The 16396-nt window shown below is 38.7% G+C and overlaps 1 long non-coding RNA gene across 1 annotated transcript; it reads right to left on the bottom strand.

The window, feature by feature from the left end:
• Positions 1 to 12484: 12484 nt before the first annotated feature.
• LOC121401653 lies at positions 12485 to 15379 on the bottom strand. Its single transcript, XR_005966418.1, has 4 exons — positions 15296 to 15379; positions 14692 to 14798; positions 13803 to 13879; positions 12485 to 12602 (listed from the first exon to the last, which is right to left on the bottom strand). It is a non-coding gene; the product is annotated as an uncharacterized LOC121401653 (long non-coding RNA).
• Between the last annotated feature and the right edge of the window lie 1017 nt (positions 15380 to 16396).

Here is a 16396-nt window from a genome sequence, read left to right as displayed (position 1 = left end):
AGGTATGATATATCCAATCACCCTATTCATTGCTGGAAAACCAAAGAGAGATTGCTTAAGGGCCAATCTGTTGGAAGAGTGAAATCTGGACATTCATGAGTTTGTACAATACCAAAATCACTGTTGTGTGCCCCGCTTAAATTTAGCATTCTATCTACCTTGTAACTGAGTTCAAAATGTCCAGGTTAGACAGTCGGAGTGAGAAATATCAAGGTTGCAAGAAGTTTACCTTATCACAAAATTTATCAGAAGGGGAAATATAGCCCAACCCAGGTTCCCAGAGAGAAATTTGCCAAAATATAGCCCAACCCAGGTTCCCAGAGAGAAGCAGCCAAATCTCTTATACCCAAAAATTGGAAGTCAAAAGATGCCCCTATATTTAACAATTGGATAAGAACGGTTGAGGAGATAAGAGAGCTAGAGGAACTAACCTCCATATATCATAATAATAGTGATATATACTGGAAGACTTGGTCCCCATGGATCAGATATAAAGAAGTGCTAGACTTGGATTTGTACCCAACTGTTCCCCTTTTTTTTTCTGTACCCTTTATTTATTTTTAATTTTTTCTTGAGAAAACAATAAAATAAAGAATTATAAAAAAAAAAAGAAGGGGAAATATAGCCCAACCCAGGTTCCCAGAGAGAAATTTGACTTCTCTCTATTCACTGTATGGACTTTTAGGGCATTTTTAACAAAGTGTATACATGTGAGTTCACCCTCTGATAAATACCCCCCTAAAAACCCCATACCAGTGAACATAGAGCAGCAGAATATCCCCGTGGTGACCTAAGATGAGGTATATTTCACCTTTTGATAAATATGTCCCAGAGCACCACTCTTCCCTCCTTTCCCATATTCTATTGTATTGATAGACACAAATAAACTGAAATACAAATTATAATCATTAGAGGTAGTGCTACCATCATAATCAATCACTTTTTCCTTGGTCTCACATTTCTTTGAAAAGAATTGTAGATCTTGTATCTTTAATTGTAGAAACTGGTTCATAAACTGAAATTGGAGTTGGGAAACATTGATCTAAGGCTGGTGGCAGACCAAGGGGACTTTGGTCACATCTGACTGACCCAAGCAGAGGCAATGCTTCTGAGAGCAGACAAAGCAGCAGTAAATGAAGAGCAGAGAAGCAGATTATTGGCCTGCGTTCCCCACAAGCCGAGGTCTTCTTGGTTTGGCATTAGCCTAAGCCTTCAGGAGGTCACTTACCTACTATCAGAAGCAGAAGACATTCCAACACAACCTTAACTTCAACCTTCATATCTGTATCCCAGCTCTAAGAATCTCAAGAAGCTCTGAATTGTCAGTTTGTACAGGCTTGTAGTCAACACTAACAGCCAAGTGAAATTCCGACTGATATGTACTAAGTAATGCAAATTAAAGGTCCAAAGGACAAGTGCAGGTATAAATGGGAAACTATTTCCTTGAGCAGCCAGCAATGACTTTACTGAATTAAGTTAATAAGATACTTATATACAAATATTTCCTGCTCTATAAACAGCTGGAATTTTATAGGGAGGTTGAGTTGATTGATTTCTGCTACAGGCACCCCTCGGTAGCACCCCATGTCTTCCACTATAATCTTCTCTTTCCTGACTGCCTACTACACAAAATCCTATTCACAACCCTATATAATGTAAATGACACGTTTGCCTTTATGCATGTGAGCAGCCATAATGGAACAATGGTATCTATGAGCACAGAATCCAAGAAATTAGAAAAGTAGCAATCAGCGTGGAAACCAGCATATTAAAATTGTTTAAATACTTTATTGAACACCACTTTAAAATCACAGGAGTTGCGGGCAGGGGAATATGCACTTGATGCGTTTCGTGACTATTGTGTCACTTCATCAGAAGCATGGGTGCCCTGGCCCTGGGCACCCATGCTTCTGATAAAGTGACACAACGGTCCATTTCTAATTTCTTAGATTCTATGCTCAAAGATACTATTGTTCCATTATGGCTGCTTATGGATTGTTTGCACGCCACGGCCAGAACGATTTCTTTGGACACACTGGTCTGCAGATTTCCCGCATGTGGACTCACCCTACCTGAATATAACGGTTCCTATTTTCATATCTAAGAGCATAGTACAGGTATTGGACTTGATACCCAAATGCTCAGGGTTTTCCAGAAAATGGATCTTAACCTAATTTGGATCTTCACACCTAGAAAATCATGAAATAAACCCAATAGGCTGATTTTGCCTCCAATAAGGATTAATTATATTTTAGTTTGGATCAAGTACAAGTTCCTGGATTATTTGATTATAAAGGCATCTATGGGAGACTGCCTTCCCATAATTCGGAGCTTTCTGGATAACGGGTTTCAGGAAACGGAGCCGGTATCTATATTATTATAACTGACCATTATATTGGCATTATCGTATCAGTACCTTCTGAACTAGTAGTTCTGACACACAGGAGCTCTATTGTACTCATTTTGTTGTTGATCTCAATTTTAAACTGAGGAATTTGCTTTATAACACCACAATTCAATGTGTCACATTCAAATACATGGGATATAGTGTATGGGTAATGATCATCATCATCATCATCATCATTTATTTATATAGCGCTGTCAAGACACGCAGTGCTTAATGATGCCCATGAGGGTAAACAAACAATGCTACTGTTGTACTGTACAAATGCATGTTTGTTGTTGTTAGTATATTCCCTTATCTTAGTATATGAGACATGTACCTATATTTATATTATGTTGTCTGGAGCAAACTTAATTGATATGATCACTTAATATAATAGAAAGCTCATAGTACAAGTTGATCCAGGGACTGGTCCCATTGCATCTTGGATTCAGGAAGGAATTTTCCCGCCCTCTGAGGCAAATTGGAGGGGCTTCAAATGTTTTTTTTTTTGCCTTCTTCTGGAATGTGTAATGAACAGAAAAAAACGCCTTTGGTACACCGAATGGTTGAGTCAACTTATCCTGCAAGACAATATCAAGAAACAATATAAAGAACATACACAATCAAGTTGAAGACAGGATGTAGACCATGGTGCTTTAGGATCTCCTCTAGTGGAAGCCTCTTGGTGATAAGTGATATCCTGCATCCCTGTCATGATCGGTAATCCAAAACCCAGAACAATTGACAAGATCCAATCAAACTTCTGCCTATAACAGCCACCTTTGGCTTCAGGTGGAGCCCTCTGCTACTCGGGTGCTGCCAGGTCTTAAAGTGAGAGGATAAAGGCAAAGATCCTGAGCAAGCAAGGGAACCAGATTGTATAATGAAGACTAAGGTAGCTTACAAGAATCAGAGTCAGGCAGGCCAGGTCAAAACCAGTCAGTGACACGGTACACAGACGGCATCCAGAAGAGAAGTCAAGCAGGCAAGAAGGTCGTCCGGGCAGAGTTTAGTCAAAGTCAGGATACAGGCAGGGGTCAGAATCAGATTAGCAGAATAGAAGCCCTTCCGGGAACTATACTTGATAGACTTATAACGGGCGTGGAAGGAACTGGGAGGCAGAGATTTCTAGGCTGGATAATTGAGATATGTAAGCCATCATTCCTGCCTGAAAAATGAAGGATATTATTGAAGTGAACCAGAAACCTAGCAGTGTGCTTAAATAGGTAAGATACAAGGCGACCGCACAGCAAATAGTGAGTTACTGGTTCAAATCCAGGCAAGAACTGCTCTTGATCACTAGTCCTTACTATATTGCACCCCTGGGGTGTTCTATAATAGGATGCTTGTTTGTCACTAAACTAAATTTGTTCAGAGGGTTCTCGAACTAATGAGGCCTACTTCCATCTCTGGTCCACTGGTACTGTATATTCATCTCCTGCTATTGTGGAGTCCCACCCTTTTTGTACATTAGAACCAACAACTGGTAAATTACCCATGGGGCAATATATCATTTGCAGAACTTGTTTGTACTGTTGAGTGGAGTTGAGTAGAGCTCTCTACACTTGCTCTGCATCCTGAATATTCTGTTGCTTGTCTGCTCATAGTTTTTCTTTTGGTATCATCATTTTTTTTAATTCTTAGCCTTTTTATATAGGCAGGGCACTGTCTATGCTCTTTCCCTCTGCAGTATCCTATCCTCAATATCTCATCGCTGGGCTCTAATATGTACGGGAGTTTTTTTGCTTTGAATTCAGTTCTTTTTCCATCTCTATTAGCAGCTATAGACAGAGCAAGACACACTAAGCTCATATTTTCTGTGTAGCCGCTATGATAATAAGCATATAAGATATAATAGGTGTGTTACAGATGTGCATGGCAGTGAAGGCTGGTTCATTAACATCATAAAGTGATAATAAAATACATGCAAGTTTACCTTAAGACATAAGCAGACGCAGTTTATTGGTAACATAAACATTATTTACAGCTGATGGGGAAAACCACCTTCCTTTCCACTTGGTATTTCTTCATTTGTCTTCCTTAGTAAAGAGCAGACTATTGATCTAGAAATATGGAATTTAGTTGAGCTACAGATGTCATACTCAGCTCCCATCCCCTTTCCTCAATATAAAGCGTCTTTTCTATATCATTCATGTTAATCAGTGATGGAAAATGTAAATAACACCCACATTTACATGCACCGAATATCCTATTATTAACAGGAAATATTGCAGCTATTGTAGTGATGGATAAGGCTGACATATTCCCAGTACTATACCCTCACCTAAGCTATAGCACAAACTCCATCCACTGACTCTTTTCCTGATCAGTAGGGAGGGGTGTGTGTATGGGGCTGGGTTTTCATTTGGAGGGGTTGAACTTGATGGACTTTGTCTTTTTTCAACCCAATTTAACTATGTAACTATAAATTGGATCATCTGTTGGTCCCCTCTTGCCATGGGGCCACTGACTGGACTCCTATCTGCTGCCTTGTGGTATCTGTCTCCATCTATTCAGTACAAAAACGTTGGTGTAATGACTGCTGGAAGAACTTACTAGTGAATGAAGCATTATGGTTCATTGTATGGTCCCCATTTATATTTATAGGTACCACATCCCCCTTAAAGAGCACCTGTTGGGCAAAAATTCTATCCCCAACCAAAGGTGCGGGATAAAAGTAGTTTTTTTAAAAATTGCCCCCCCCAGCACTAGGACACACAAAAATTGCCCCCCATAGGCCATTTAGTACATAGCACATGCACATAATGCACTTCTGATCTCACTCACATGCACATAATAGACAAGTAGCATCATTATACGCATTCGTGTGCCCCAACATGGCCATGGCTCTCTCCCAGTGTGTGTGGTCTAGCACTGGCAGGGGGCAATTTTTTTTAAATAAAACTACTGTTACCCCCAACCAGAGTGCAGGCTCTATTAGCCCACACCTTTGGTTGGGGATAATATTTTTACGCAACAGGTGCCCTTTGAGCTCCTCTTCTTCAGCTTGGCCAGTTAGAGACCCTTCATTGGACTCAAATTCAATACAGGAATGCAGTATGCATGCAGGATCCATTATCCGGAAACCTGTTTTCCAGAAAGCTCCAAATTACAGAAAGACAGTTTTATCCAAGTAATGCAAATTTTTATATATGTTTGAGCACTTGACCCCAAAACTGCATGGCATATTTTAGATGGGGCCTTACCAGCGCTCTTTAAAGGGAAATCCTCTCCTACTGCAAATATTTGCCCCTTTTAATACTGCTTCATAACCTTGTTTGCCCTTGTACCTAGTGGTTGGCATTTGTTTGCTTCAATCATCTGTAGTGTTGATTTTTTTTTTAAATATAAACAAAAAAGATGCTCAAAATCCCTCTTGGCCCAGTTTGTTTTTTTCTGAAAACATGTCCCAGGTAGGGTTTTCAGGCTTTCAGGAAAAAACCCCACAAACTGACTGACCCTGCTGTCTGTCAGTTTCTATGATAGAGATACTCTACTGCACATGTGCTCCGTCCTGGACTGCCAAGGGGATCACTTGGAAGAAACAGAAGATGGTGCCACAGCTCTATTAGGAGAATACCCCAGGCCTGTGTGTTTTTCAACCAAAAAAGAAGGATTAGTGATGACCATATCTGTCCCATTTTGCTTCACCCAAAAATTAGCGAAACTGGGAAAAATTTCATAAAACGGTCAAAAATTCTCAAAATGCATTGAAGTCTATGGGCATCAATTTTTTTTTTTTTTTTACGAGTGACAATTTTTTTTACTCGGGCGACAATTTTTCTCGCTCCAAATGCCAAAGTCATTGGGAGATTTATCTTGTGCCAACTTTTTATTTCTCTGCAACTTTTTTGTCCAAATGCATTAAAGTCAATGGGAGTTTTGTCTTGTGCCTACTTTTTTTTTTCTCTGCGACTTTTTTCTCCTAATGCATTAAAGTCAATGGGAGATTTATATTTTGGCAACTTTTTGTTCAAATGCATTAAGGTCAATGGGAGTTTTGTCTTGTGCCAACTTTTTTTTTCTCTGCGACTTTTTGTCCAAATGCATTAAAGTCAAAGGGAGTTTTTTCTTATGGCGACTTTTTGTCCAAATACATGACAAGGGGACTCCTCAATTTGACCCTTCGCCGAGCTATCCCACTGAACCCCTTTATTACTTACCTTAATGAAACCAGGAGACAGACATGGGTATAAAATGGCCACATCATTTATTCGCATTTTATTAAATAAATAGGAACTTGCCAGCTTAACCTGAAGCAATATTCTAAAGCCAGAAGAGATCACTACTATGCTCTGCCGCCAACATGAGAGAAGTTCAGCAGCCCTGCTGACGGACCTGCATCTGCAGTAGGAAATCCAAGCTGGCTGCCCCCTAGCACAAGCAGTAGTAGCGTCTGTATCAATCAATCCACCGTGCAGTCACAGGAGAGAACCTCCTTTCTCCCTCTTATAAACTTATCTGTGCAGTACTCTGGCAATTTTTGAATAAAAAAAAAAAATCTAATTTCAAGCTATTTTTTGTGTTCTTCGACCAGAGAAAAGTCGAACTGATTCGAATTTGAAAAAAATTAAAAAATTTGAATATCGAAATTTATCATGTATTGTCTCTTTAAAAATTCGATCATTCGCCATCTAAAACCTGTCGAATTGCTGTTTTAGCCCATGGGGGACCTCCTAGAACCTATTTGGAGTCATTTGGTAGAGTTTGGGAAAAACTTTGATTCAAATTTGAATCGAATGTGCTATTCCTTAAATTGATACAATTCAAATTTGGCCGAATACAGACCTATTCGATTGAAAACGGACCTATTCGAACAAAAAAAACTTTGACTTAATTTCGGTTGGTCTTTTTAAATTAGAATTTTGACGTTTTTTCAATTCGAAATTCGACCCTTGATAAATATGCCTCTTAATGATATTTCACTGTAGTCAAGGTCAATCTTAGGATACTGTAAATAGCTTCTTTCAGAAGTTACAGTTTTGATAAACTTGGCTCTTGGACCAGAGGGAATGAAAGAAAATCCAAGTTTTTTCCTGAATAAACACACATTCAAGTTTGGTCCATTTTTGAGTTTTTAAAAATCCACAACTTTAAATTTTGAAAAATAGCCCTCTATTTTTCAAAATATAGGGGCCGATTCACTATGGGTCGAATATCGAGGGTTAATTAACCCTCGATATTCGACTAGGAATTAAAATCCTTTGACTTTGAATATCGAAGTCGAAGGATTTAGCGCAGATAGTTCGATCGATAATTCCTTCGATCGAACCATAAAATCCTTCGAATCGAACGATTCGAAGGATTTTAATCCAACGATCGAAGGAATATCCTTCGATCAAAAAAAGTTAGCCAAGCCTATGGGGACCTTCCCCATAGGCTAACATTGACTTCGGTAGCTTTTAGATGGCGAACTAGGGGGTCGAATTTTTTTTTAAAGAGACAGTACTTCGACTATCGAATAGTCGAATAGTCGAAAGATTTTTACTTCGAATAGTTCGATTCGAAGTCGTGGTCGTAGTCGAAGGTCGAAGTAGCCCATTCGATGGTCGAAGTAGCCCAAAAAAAAACTTCGAAATTCGAAGTTTTTTACCTTCGAAATCCTTCACTCGAAGTTAGTGAATCGGCCCCATAAAGTTGTGGATTTTTAAAAACTCAAAAATGGACCGAACTTGAATGTGTGTTTATTCAGGAAAAAAATTGGATTTTCTTTCATTCCCTCTGGTAAAATACCAGCCAGGTAACAAACCCTGGGAGTTTTGTCTTGTACCAACTTTTTTTGTTTCTGCAACTTTTTTTTCCAAATGCATTAAAGTCAATGGGAGTTTTTTTCTTATGGCGACTTTTTTGTCTCTGTAACTGTAACTTTTTTTGTTGTGGCAAATGTTTCTGCAGTGAATTTTTGCTGCAGTTTCGAGAATAAATTTGCAGAGGGCGAAAAGGCGTTTTTTCTTATGGCGACTTTTTCTCCAAATGCATAAAAAGTCAATGGGAGTTTTTTTCTTATGGCAACTTTTTGGTCTCTGTAACTGTAACTTTTTTGTTGTGGCAAATGTTTCTGCAGTGAATTTTTGCTGCAGTTTCGAGAATAAATTTGCAGAGGGTGAAATGCGAAATTTTGGCGCAAATCCATGGCTGCCAAAACAATTCGCTCATCACTACCCAGGATCAATTATTATAAAAATCAAATGCTTCCTCTTACCCTGTTGATAAAAGTTATAATTCATCACCACTAAGCAGCTGGCTTAATAATAGTAATAATAATAATAGAATTATTTTTTTTTATCATATAAAAAAAAAAAATCAAATTAGTAAATTTGGGGTGTATATGTTCCATTTTATTGGCCCTTTGAAAAGTAGCAGGAATACAGTGGGAAATGAACCCGTGGCTGTTTGCATCAACAAATCTCTCTCCTTGATAAACAACTGGAATGTATGAAGCCTACTCATACCCTTTCTTATTAGTGGCTTGGTGCATGATGATAAAGGGTTTGGTGACCTCCAATATAGCCAAGTGAGAAAAATTCACTGGCACACAGGACCTCTGTTTGCAGGGCAAAAGTTTTATGTGCCGTGAATTTCTCTTTCTTGACAAGAAATTCAGAGTTGTTTGATTGTGCATCTTGTGCACCTGGGCCGGCAGAACATCAGGAAAAAACACGGTGGGCCCTTGCCAGCCCAGAACCGCTCCTCCGATTGGCCTCCCCCTAAAGAAAAAGATTAGCCGCTTCACGCATGTGTCCTTTGGGGGGGGCGCGGGAGTTTGGATGTCCAGAGGGGGCCTCTGGTGACTGCTAGGAGGGCCCTTGTTGTCGCAGCCCTGGTGGGCCCCCAATGCTCCAGTACCACCCTGTGTTATTTGTAGTAATACTTTAGTAGTAGTTGGAACTCTCATGAGAACTACAGATGAAGCCACTTGGATTTGTGAGTTAAATGCGTCATGACTCAGGGTTAATTGAATAAACTGTGTTATCTAAAGTCATCTTAACTCATTTAATGCATTTAACCTTTTCATTAGCATACCAAAGCACCATTGTTCACAATGGTGAATGCTTTGATTAGGTGGGATGTTGTGACACAGTTTTCTGTGTTAAATGAGATAAATGGGATATCTGTGTTTAGTTATTCTGTGTCAAACAGATAAACCAAAGTGGCTGCATCTGTAATATTGACCAACTTTTGACCTTGCCCTCTTGGTGCTGTTCTTACTGAAGTTGGGGGCCCATTTACTTAGCTCGAGTGAAGGAATAGAAGAAAAAACATTTTAAATTTCGAATGGTCGAATATGGCTACTTCGACCAATGAATAGGATACTTCGACCTTTGACTACGACTTTGAATCGAACGTTTCGAAGTAAAAATCGTTCGACTATTCGACCATTCGATAGTCGAACTACTGTCTCTTTAAAAAATACTTCGACCCCCTACTTTGGCAAATACAACCTACCGAGGCTTCCTAACAATTTTCTGATCGAAGGAAAATCCTTCGATCGATGGATTAAAATCCTTTAATCGTTCAATCGTAGGAATTGCGGTAAATCCTTCGACTTCGATATTTGTAATCAAAGGATTTACATTCGGCAGTCCAATATCGAGGATTAATTAACCCTCGATATTCGACCCTATGTAAATCTGCCCCTTGGTGTGTGAGTGTTGCATGAATTCCCATGATCCGGCTACTAAATGGAAAATCAAATTAAAAAGCATTATAACTGGATGTTTGTCCCTCCTCATGATTTCCACCTTGTGGTCACAACCTGAATATACAGCTGCAATATCCATCTTAAAAACAGATACATATATCTAATTCAGCAAATGATTTGTTTGGAGCTTAGCCATACCTCCCAACTGTCCCGTTTTCAGTGGGACAGTTCCGCTTTTGACAGCTCAACCAGCAGTCCCACATTTGTACTGAAAAGTCGTCACTTTCTCTGCACTGAACAGCCATAAAAAGATACAAAGTTTCTAGCTTAAGAACAGTCCAGAACAGCCACCAGGTTCAGATGAGATACTTTTGTTACAATTTTGAGTTAAGCAAATAAGTAATTGTAACAATTTAGATAAGGAGGTCCCTTGGGAGAAGTTAGACTCACAGCTTAAAAGGCAATTCACCTTCATTAACGAAACTGTAATAACTGGAAAAAAAACCCCACAGGAATATGTTCAGACTTTCATAACCTGCCACATTTTGTAAAATGAACATGGTAATTAGGGGGTGCGGCCACAAAAATGGGCATTTTTTTTGTCCCTCTTTTTATTTCCAAAATGTTGGGAGGTATGGCTTAGCTTGGCAGAAAACCGCTTACACTGGGAGTGGTGTTGTATAACTACACCTCTCAGCAGCTGGTAAGAAGGTATAAAGGATGCCAGAGGTTCATAAACAGGCCCGGCAGAAAGGTGGCAACCCTAAACACATGGGCCCAAATTCACTAAAGGACGAAGCGCCTAACGGTAGTGTTAATTCGCTAGCGTAGTGCATTTTCGTTAATTCGCTAACGGACGCTGGCATAAATTTGCTAGTGTTACTTCGCATCCTTACGCCTGGCGAATTTGCGCAATGGACGTAACTACGCAAATTCACTAATGTGCGCATTTTTCTGAACGCTACCTTTTACGCCAGACTTTCTTCGCCACCTCAGACCAGGTGAAGTGCAATAGAGTAGATAGGGATTGTTTCCAAAAAAGTTAAAAAAAATTCTAAGTCCCAAAAAATGCTGTTTTTTTTTCTTTTTTATGCGTGATAGGCAGAAAAAGCTAGAAATTTTTTTTGGGGCTACCCTCCTTCCCCCCTACATTTCCTAACTCATGGCACCTTAACTATACAGTGGGCACATGTGTAGGGCAAAATAAAACTTTTATTTGCTGTTTTGAAGGTTTCCCAGGCATTTGTAGTGATGCTTCATATACCTTCAATTTGGCGCTGTATGCAAATTAAGTGTCGCTAGCGTAACTTCGCTTTGCTTGGCGAATGAACACTAGCGCAACTTCGCAACCTTACGCTTCCCTTGAGTGCAACTTTGGATTTTAGTGAATTTGCGTAGCGCTGGCGAAAATACGCCTGGCGAAGTGCGGCGAAGCGGAAGCTGGCGCAACTACGAATCATAGTGAATTTGCCCCCTGGAGTCTATCCAAGATTTATTTCTCATAAGCATGACATTGCAACTAGGGTGTCCACCTGTCCAGTTTTGACCCGGACAGCTAGTTTTTTTGAGGCTCAAAACTGCTCAGTTTTCAAAAAAACAGGAAAAAGAATTTGAATATGGCCTATTTGCATTTTACTTAGGGCAGCTCCCATTGACTTATACATTTATTTGCCAGCTCTTAGATGCAGCATTTTTACATTTGAGTTTAGTAAACTTAGTACATTTAAGTATTGGAAACTCTGATTTGAATGTGTGAGTTTTAGCACAAAAAACTTGAATTGAGGTACAAATTTGAATTTGAACGTTGATAAATCAGCCTCCTAGAGTCTTTAGTCACCCACCTTAGTATATCATCTTCCACTATATGTTTGGCTCATCATTTATATTAGGAGGCCAAAATAGTCATCCTGTAGTGTAATTTCTGGCATCTAGTGGTCCATTCTTGGGCTAATGAGTTCACCAATTATAACAAAGTCCATATAACGTCCAATAATAATCACAAAGTCAATATAATTTTTCACAAAAAGGCCAAAACTTGTTATTTTTTTAAATACATTACAAAAATTACAATTGAAATAAATTATAAGTGCAATAAATCATAAAAAATAAATAATTGAAGCAAACGTCAGAAGAGAATATAAGAATAACGGAGAGCTCTACGCAGAGTAGTTCTAACCATTGTCAGTGCTTATAGGCATGTTCATGGGCAAGAGTTGATGGAAGGATCACATGATGTAGCATCATGCCCAGAACTGGATTCTCCTTTAAAATCCCACTTGGTTCCTTCCTAAGTCTTTGTTACGTGAACCCCTCTTCTTTTCATTGCTCTCTTTTAGATTAGTTAGATTTTATTCTCCAACATTCCATTCAGAAAAACTGTCCGTATTATTATGTTCTACAAAGTACAGGGTCATCTCTTAGTTAGTTGTCCTAATGTGATGTTAATCTGAATGGTGAATCCATACACTGTAATCTCCAGGAAGCTGTTTGTGTTGTATCTTGTAGTTGGGGCAAGTTAGCAGATGTTTACGGTGCTGACTGTTTATCTCTGATCTCTGGACGCCTAATATTAACCTGAAAGAAAAAATATGTATGTAAATGACTAAACAAAAATATATTGCCAATAACTTTGTTTGTGTTCTCTTACATACCAAATTGTGTTTATTCTGTTAAATTACATGAAAAGATTTCTAATTTTCCTATCGCAAGTATGATTTACTGGCACTATTGCTAAGCTGAGGATACTTTGATAAGAGTGTGGTTAATTGATTTGTTAGATCACAAGATCACCTTTCACTACAAATATTTTCCAAAATGTCTTGATTGTGTAGGGATCCATAGGATGCTGTGGATGCCATACCATCTGTATGAGTCCCCAGTGAGTGCTCTACATGAGGGAGGGTATTGAAAGGCTCAAGTTTGTGTCCCCTGTGTGAGCACAGGTTTTATACGTGTGCCTTCTACTTGGGATCAACTACCTCTGTCCATTTGGGCAGGTAGCACTACCTGGGGAAAGTTAAGAGCTCTTGTGGGAAAATGGACTGTGACTCTCTTTGTCCAGCATCTTAATTTATGTAAATAAGAACTATCTACCATTTATCTCTATACCTATTAAGGGCATAGTTTTAAAAGAGTGAAAAGCCCTCCCTACATCCTATCCCTGGTAAATTAACGCCAGTGCCAAAGTATTGACACCACCCAGAGAGACAGAAGGTGTTTATAATTTTCAGGATGTTTCTATGATGATAGTGATGAGTATTAAGTAGCCAAGAATATCAAATCCCATGAGAGTGGGCTAGATTCCCATATGTTATAAATAGGATAAGTGACACCCTTAGTGTATAAAAACAAGGGGAGAGTCTTTATTCAGAATTTTGGATGTCGATTAGTGATGAGAAATGAGCAAATCAGGGCAGGTGGGACATGAATTAGATAGCAGCCATACTGAGGCTGTAGCAGCATGATACAGACCAGGCTAGTAGAAGCCCTTTAAATCTGGAGTGAGTAGTTATTGCCCATGAAAAGTCTCAGGCGTGCCTCATCAGAGAAAAGAAATATATGCCAATTAAACTTCCATAGATAAATTAAAAACTTGCCTGTTTGGTTGGTAGATATTAATATCTATACCTGAAAAAACTGAAAGTGGGCGATTTTTTTAGATTAAGATCACTCGCTACCAGTGCATTGCAAATAAGTAGTAATAAGAAAATTATTATTTCAGATGACATTTTACAGTCACCAGGATCAACAGCCAGAGCAACCAGAATTTCATACCTTGATTGCTGTGTCCACATTTTCTAGTTTTGGCTGAAAGCTGCTTGTGGTGGATTGACTGCCGTTAAAAGAGATATCTGTCAACCAGAAAGAGAGGCACAGCATATGATTAAGCAGCAACCTAAGAAATATCTATACATGTGTGCTAACTAATATGCAACATACAGCCTTGTTTATGTTCAAGACAGTATTCAGTCTGCATTGTTCTGATTCCAGCAATGTGGTAAATATGATCCAACCAAAACTGGATGTACTGCACGTACAATAAATATGATGTACAGCATAGCAAATATACTGCAACCTTTATGAATATGTGCAGTCACCTTCTAATCTAAAGCATAAAAAAAATATTTCTTTAAGATTGGTGTGCATTGATTTGTCTGGGTCTAACCAAGGGGTTCCTAATCTCTGTCCTCTTGAACGACTCAAAGTAGTAGATTAGGTTCCATTCTGTAGGGATTTCAAGTTATCACTGATTTTCTTGTAATTATAACATAATGTATGTCCTTGCTATATAATAATTGGGGCTTGGAAGCTTGAGTCTAAAAACTTCTGCTCAATTGGATTTAATTGTATTTAACCTGTATTTTTGGGCTCCATTTGCCAGCTGCTTTTAGCCTACGTATTTTTGCAGACTGAGATCCGCTTCTTTCAGCCTGCAAAAATATACAGCTGGAGCCTTCAGCCTGTGTGCCTTAAAGTATCAGTAAAAGTAAGTACAAGTTACATATTGTATCATAACCTAACTGTATTCCTACTTGTAGGGTTGTACTGTAGCTGGCAGTTGTAGTTTAAATGCAGATGGGCTACGTATTGTCCATCTTCAAAGGTTTTTATTTCCACTAGCCAAAGCCTCAAATGTTTTAACTTTTCTTCAGTCCTAACTTACCGCCCTCCCGTAGAGTTGCTCCTGGATTCTCAAAGCTGAGCTTAAGGGCCCATACATCTTCGGTGTCCTCGTACCATCTTGATTCCTCACTTTCAAAGGAAGGATCCCTGCAACAAACAGGAAAATGGTCACCCCAATGCTTGGCCACAGACATATTACTATTATTTCTTTGGGTGTTTTGTAAATATGTATTTGTTGGAGACAAAAACAGTATAACAATTCTTTTTTAACAAGGATTTTCAACCTGTCATTTTAGTCCATATACAAACTACCAAGTCAGGGATATGCCTAGTTTGCAGCCACTATCAACCAGTGTATGGCTGTTTTCTGTTGTAAGAATAGGTATAAGGCTGCTCTGTGTAGAAATTGTATCTCTTTCATCAAATATTACATTAGAAATTTCTTAAGTTAACATCATGTCTTTTAAAGCCCTCCCCCAAATCTCTAAAGGCCAAACCCAGTTAATCCTGATTCAACCAAGCTCCACTCACTCTTTGGAACCCATTTGCAGGCCCATCATTAAGGACTTCCACCAAAATAAAGAGAGACAATAGGTCTAAACCTAAACCATAAACACTCCAAAGAATAATAATAGAGGGCTCACCATTTACGCCAGCGTTTATTTCTGTATACGATGTATCCGATGGTAATGAAGATGATCAAGAGAACAGCAAATCCGGCTCCCAGACCTCCGTATAAACCTGCCTTTAATACCTGCCCCTGACATCGATCATACATATATAAATATTTGTCTGTATGTGGACAGCTGTAACGAGACGTACCAGCAACATGTTATTACACATTGTCTTTATAATAAGCTAGAAGTTTCAAGTCAAGTGGATTTTATTGTCATTTCAGCCATATACAGTAAATACAGAACATAGTAGAAACTAAATGGCGTTCCTCCAGAACCCCCTGGTTATATCATATGTTTTGTGTTAATAGGAAGCTTGGGATGAAGGTTCTCAATCCCTGTAATTTGTGTTAAATTTAGGAAAGTATTCTACCATTCTTGATAACAAGATAACAATTAAGATATTTTACTGAATCTCATTAGAACAAGTAGAAAAGTAATGATAACTAGAACACAGTGAAATTATATATGTTTAAGAACACACTGAAACGTTTCATACTTACTAGCAGTGTGGACCTTTCTTGCTCTCAACTTGGCATAGACCAGGAGTACAGTCCCAATAATTTCTGGACTGAGAATCACAATCTGTAATGCAGATGATGCCTTCAGAAGTCTCCAGGGGATGGTAATATTTTGCATGGTCTGAATTCACCATCATTTTGCATAGTCCTGCAGACAATTAAATTGGAAAAAATATCATAGTAAGCGAAAGAATTTAATTCAACAAACAATGGGCCAGATACAACTCAACGAGAAAAACATGAAAAGTCATGGACGAGATTCATTTTGAGATGCAATTTAATTCAGAAAAACCTATCTCACAGTTTATCACGTGAAAACTCCATTGAAGTCTAAGGGGAAAAAAACTGGAATTGAATTTGGAGAAAAGTTTTTACTCTTTGAATTTAATCCCATCCATGAGTTTTCACATGATGAACCAGGAGATAACTTTTTCTCACTGAATCGAATCTGCCCCATAATTGTAGGAATGGGAAAAACAAAAAATGTATATTCACATTCAGCAGTTAAATATTCCTTATCAGAAAGCTATTATGTCATTATGTACACTAT

This window comes from Xenopus laevis, chromosome 3L (assembly GCF_017654675.1).
Source record: "Xenopus laevis strain J_2021 chromosome 3L, Xenopus_laevis_v10.1, whole genome shotgun sequence".
NCBI lineage: Eukaryota > Metazoa > Chordata > Amphibia > Anura > Pipidae > Xenopus > Xenopus laevis.
This window is presented reverse-complemented; position numbering and strand designations above follow the sequence as displayed.